Genomic DNA, 5,969 nt, shown 5'->3' on the forward strand with positions numbered 1-5,969 from the left:
TTAGGAACAGAAGTCTCGGGGTGAGTCAAGGGAGTAACTGAAGGGCTTGAGACACTTAGTGATTTCTCTTTCTCAAAAATTGGAGGCTCTTCAGGTCTCTCCTTCTCAGAAGGGTACTCATCTTCCCTCTGTAGTAGCAGAATTAGACTCACCTGAAGAGTTATCTATCAGAATGGAAAAGTTGCCCATAATTGCTCTGTTGCAAAAGCCTCCTGGAGCATGGCAAACTCTTGCTGCTGGTCCTGCATCTCCCTTCAAGCCAGTATTAGAGAAGCAGCTAGAAGAAGGGGGGAGGTGAAAGGATTTCAAATGTTTCCTATAACTGAACAGCCAGATGCCAGGATAGTATTGAGACTGTGAAAGCTGAAAGGAAATGGAATCCAGAGCCACACTGCTTCTGGTTGCTAGTGGCAAACCAATGCATTCCTTTAAGACATGGTTCCTGATTCCTACTAGCTGAGCAGAAAGCTTTTCAAAGAGTTTATAGCATCTCAGTGCAGTAATTCCACCTTAACCCTAGGGCAGCTTTCCTAGGGGAAAGCTAACTGAAAGTGCCTCTGTGGCCAAGAATGGGGCTTCAGAGACACTTGTTTGATCTGAATTGAGTTGTTGCATTCAGGGGAGCTGCAACAAATTTGGGTAATGGGACTCCTCATATTTGGAACTGTTTGCCTAAGAGTCATTATGACTTGGACTACTAAAAGGGACTCTTTAGGGTGGCTGATAAGCCAGGCCCTGATCTTGGATTGTCAATGGAACTTTAAGACTGTTATTAGAACTGATTTTTTGAACTTTTTTTGTTTTTGTTTTTTTTTTTTGAGACAGGGTTTCTCTGTGTAGCTTTGGAGCTTGTCCTGAAACTCGCTCTGTAGACCAGGCTGACCTCAAACTCACAGAGTTTGCCTCTACCACCTGCCTCTACCTCCCAGGTGCCACTACCACCTGGTGACTTTTTGAACTTTTGCAAACCTCAGAAATGAGACAATTTTGATTTCACCTACAATTTTAACTGTGGTGACTCACGATTCATGTACCCTCTGTCTTGTTAGAAGAAAACATAAATAGTTATGCTAAGAGATCACTTTTGAATGTTTACTAAAGTTTGTAAAGTGTAAATAGTCCTATTGAGAGTTCGCTTTTGGATGTAAGTTTGTAAGAATTGTAATTGTGTATAGTAATATTCATGCTAGAATTATGTTAACCTGTTGATATTAATGAATCATGGTTTGGTGAAGCTAAGAGAGTCTTTAGGCTTGATGCAGTAGCTTCAAGAGTTTATTGATTTAAAAAAGGGCATGGTGCAGCTGAGGCTGCCATAGACATCTTAGATCCATTCAAAAAGGACATTCTATCTTGGTCATCCTCTACTCCTTTACTTAGGGATTGCTGTAGTTGTTCCAGCTACTTGCAAGCTCTTAGTAGGGACCTCAGTTACAGAGTCAGCAGCAGAGTTAAGCTCTGTACTTCCCCCTGCCAGAGGCAGGTAGTCAGAGACAGGTAAGTCCTTCTTGCTAGCTGCCAACCTAAGACAGAGTACACTTGACAGAAAGTGTATCTCCACAATGAGTAAGGCTAATTAGTGAAGAAGGATGGCCTAAGACAGATACGATCTATCTGAGGGTCTAAGGGGCCCTTTAAAATTTTAAGAAGGAGGAACTTGTAGAGGCTCAAATTACTCAGTGTCTGAGAATCTGAGCAGAGCTGCATAACGGGATGATTTGACCACAGGCATGTTTACCAGGTGTTTGGAAGGATCTGCACTTGGCTATATGGTGTGCTTTGATCTTGCAACAGGGAGATCTTTTGCCTCTCCCCTTGGCACATTATAAAAAGCCCTTTTGAATAAACTTCGAGGCTGTTGGGTATTGACTCAGGACCTCCTGAAGCTATCCTGTGTTTCTGTCTTTCTTCTTTTCATCTAGGTCTATCTTTCTACCTAATATTTTCTTATCCCTCTCTCCTCCACCTAAGAATCCTTCAAAAGGTGGGAGCAGGTCAGAGCTGGACTCCCACAGTCTCCCACACAGCAGGAAGCATATCAAGAATTCAGTGCCCTTATTCCCCTCACTTGCTACCTTAACTCACCTTCTTATTTACATACCTTAAATCACTTTTTAGACCCTCATTACTTACTTAAACTTTCACATCTTCAGACTTCACAACTTGCATTTACATATCCTAAAGTTTTACTTTCTTAAACCTTCACAACTTGCAGTGTTATGCCCAGATCTCAGAGACCCTCCCAAAGACAACCACGGAGACTTAATCCATATACAAATGCAAAGAGCCTTTATTCAAGCTCGAGCTTGGGCTCTCAGTCTGTCAGATGCAGCAGTGAGAGCAGAAAGACCTGAGCCTGGTCAGGGTAGGTGTTTTATCATAGCAGAGGTTGGGGTGAGGGGGTTTTCCAGGGTTCAGTTTGCTTGACTTTTCCTGCCTTGCCCACAGTCAGGACAAATCTTTGTCATCTGCCAGTCCCACAGCAGCTCAGACCCAACCAAGTAAACACAGAGACTTATATTGCTTACAAACTGTATGGCCATGGCAGGCTTCTTGCTAACTGTTCTTATAGCTTAAATTAATCCATTTCCATAAATCTATACCTTGCCATGTGGCTCGTGGCTTACTGGCATCTTCACATGCTGCTTGTCATGGCGGTGGCTGGCAGTGTCTTCTTCCGCCTTTCTGTTCTTTCTTTTCTCCTCTCTGTTAGTCCTGCCTATACTTCCTGCCTAGCCACTGGCCAATCAGTGTTTTATTTATTGACCAATCAGAGCAATTTGACATATAGACCATCCCACAGCAGTTCAGGACCCTGATTGGCTGACATTTGTTTAACAATCTTATCTATAATAGTCAGAAATGTTTGGAGTGTCAGCTACCCTCCCTTTAGGTTGGAATGTTAGGTATTTTCCCTCTGGATGCTGATTGGCTTGTCCCTGGGTATTGGCAGTTGGTGGTTTTCCTGGAACTGGGTGTTGACTTACAGTAAACCCAAACTTAGGCCTAGTCTCTGACTGGTTTCTATTGAGTTTGTCATGGCAACAGTGTAGCCAAGCTGCCCTAGGCCTCACAACAGTAACTTCAAACTGTTTCTTTGGAAACTCTGCCTCAGCTCCCTCACCCATGCCCCCCCACACACACCCCTCCCTCTCCAAAACCTGCCCCTTTCAGAAAGGCACCAAGTGGCAGCTCCTCTTCCGGAGCTACTCAAGACCATGCCTACAGGGTATTTAAGCTCTGGTCCTTAGACCTGCCATGTGATTTCTCCTCCTCCCTTCCCCCAAGATCACCTGGAGTACTTTGCTCAGATTAAACCTGGTCCTTCACCTTTTCATTCAGCTTGATTTGGCTCACTACAACCACACTGAAAACCACTGCCAGAGTTTCAAACTATTTATCACGTAGCTTTTCTTTTTTTATCTCATCATTTACCATGAGACACAGATGGTTGATTACGGAGAGCTCTCACTGTGAGGCAACTTCCTTTAAATAAAGGAATAGTAAAAAGTTACATTGAAATCAATTTTGTGAGTTTATCTCTTTCAGTGTGAAGTCAGTCAGCAAGGTAACCTGTGCCTGTGTCTGCCTTTGTCAGCAGGAGACCTAGCAGCTCTAGAGAATTGAGGCCTGATTTTACATATGAATTGAACTGACCAGGCAGCAGCAGTGCTGGGTGGAGGGGCTGGGTGCTGGCCATAGCCGTGCTGACAAAACTACAGTTAGCCATCAACACCATCAGAGATCCGAGAAGTTATAGTAAGAAGTATAATCCATGTGACCTATGTGTCAAATAACATGACAGACACTTGCTGCTACCTGGACTGTTACCCTAGGTTCCTAGATGGTTTCACTGGGGGCAGAGGTTGGTTTCCACCGTCACACAGGACAGCATTACATCTTTAGCTGCTGTACAGGGCAGCATTGGCCTCTTACTTCCAGACCCGGAAGGTCTGAGAAATTTTCCTGTGGATGAGGAACTTGGTAAAAGTGACCTCCTGTAGCAGGGCAAAGTAGGCATTCAACCCAACAGTGCCCATGGTTTGGGCAGGGCCCTGGTGGCAGGTGAGGCATGGGGCAGTTTGCCCAGTGGTTAGTGTCACCACAATCCAGATGGAGTTGTCTGTGTCCCATCATGTTCTCTCAAGATCTTTGAGATGCTGCTAGGAGCTGGCATTTCTGTCTATAACAGGAAGCTTTTTTAAATTAAACATTTTAAAGATTTATTTATTATGTATACAGTGTTCTGCTTGTGTATATCCCTTCAGGCCAGAAGAGGGAGCCAGATCTCATTACAGATGGTTATGAGCCACCATGTGGGTGCTGGGAAATTTAATTTAGGATTGCTGGAAGAACAGCCAGTGCCCTTAACCTCTGAGCCATCTCTCCAGCCCTTAAATTAAACATTTTAAATGCCATATTCAACAGATCTCTGAGGAACTTGAGGACCATCTATTAAGTATACCTGATTTTAAACAAACTTTGTGTGTTTTTAGTTACTTGCTTTATGCTCAACCTTGAAAACATATATAGGAGGCTCAATAAAGCATGTCCCTGTAAATGAACTACATTTGTGCTTAGCTCGACTACAAACACAGTTCCTGCATGTATTAAAAAATTTGGTCATTTTATAAAGTGAATGAGCATTAACTTGCATGTCTTAATTACCTTCAATGGTTTACATGTTAATAGCTTCTGTAAGATTATGATTTCACAATTTTATTCCTGTTGAGTTTGAGTTTTAAAACTTTGAGTTGAAAATTTAACTGAAGATCCTTTAGCATCAAAATAAAATATTAAACCATAAATACAGCCCACAGAGAGACTGGCAACCTCAGTTCCCTGGTCCTTTCATAGTGCACCATTATAGAATATCTCAGGATTTTTTTGTATGATTCAGTTTATCCAAATAGTTAAAGCTTATCAAAGTTTTCAAGGACAAAGAGGCTAGACATTTATCTTTAAGTCAGTTACTGTTAATCTGAGTACACCTTAGGAATTTACAAACCTTATTTATTAAATATATATTGTTTTTATTTAATTTCTTAGAAGCCTGGTGTTGAATACAGTTAGCAAAATCATAAATAGACATACATCTCTAAGTCAGTTTTTGTTAAACAGAGTATACTTTTATAACCTTACAAATTTTTAAACCTTTATTTATTAAGCACATTTTATTTATCAAACTCCATCCTAATCCAAGTATTTTTGGAGACCTGCTATTGCCCCCCTAGTCTAAAAAGTAGACACGATGAGAAGCAGAAGGCTGAGTAAGACTAAGAAGTTTGGTAGATGCTGCCTTAATTGCTTTATTCCACGTGGCCAACTTAATCAAGATGGGGTGAAGTTACATGGCACGCACCTTTAACCTGAGTAAAGATGCCTGCCAGCCACAGGGTTGCTCCCGTCCTGATGAAGTCATCAACTGAGATGGAGGTGAACCACGTGGTGTGGTTGCTATTTTTAAAACATCCATTTTTTCTAAATAAGAACTGAATCCAAGTTACATATGCAGTAAGTAGATCTATTTTTTAAAAAAAGAGTTGAATTCAAGTAATATATACATGTATATAGTATGATATGTAACAGATTGAAATTACCTATGTATAGATTTTAACTATAAGCCCTTCGTTATGAGTTTTAAGCTAATTTGTTGTTGTTGTTTTGTTTTGCTTTTTTGAGACAGGGTTTCCCTGTGTAACGGAACTCCTTCTGTAGACCAGGCTGGCCTCGAACTCACAGAGATCCGCCTGCCTCTGCCTCCTGAGTGCTGAGATTAAAGGTGTGCACCACCACCGCCTGGTTTAAGCTAAATTTTTGTCACAGATTTTTAACTATTCTGAATGAACTTACAAATCCTGACACAGATTACTGTTATGAATTATTGCACGGGGAAGCCCCAAGGGTGTCCCTCTCGTGCAGGAAAACATGCTGGGCAGATGCAGGAAAACATGCTGGGCAGATGCAGC

The sequence above is a fragment of the Peromyscus leucopus genome, chromosome 10, assembly GCF_004664715.2.
Source record: "Peromyscus leucopus breed LL Stock chromosome 10, UCI_PerLeu_2.1, whole genome shotgun sequence".
Taxonomy (NCBI): Eukaryota; Metazoa; Chordata; class Mammalia; order Rodentia; family Cricetidae; genus Peromyscus; species Peromyscus leucopus.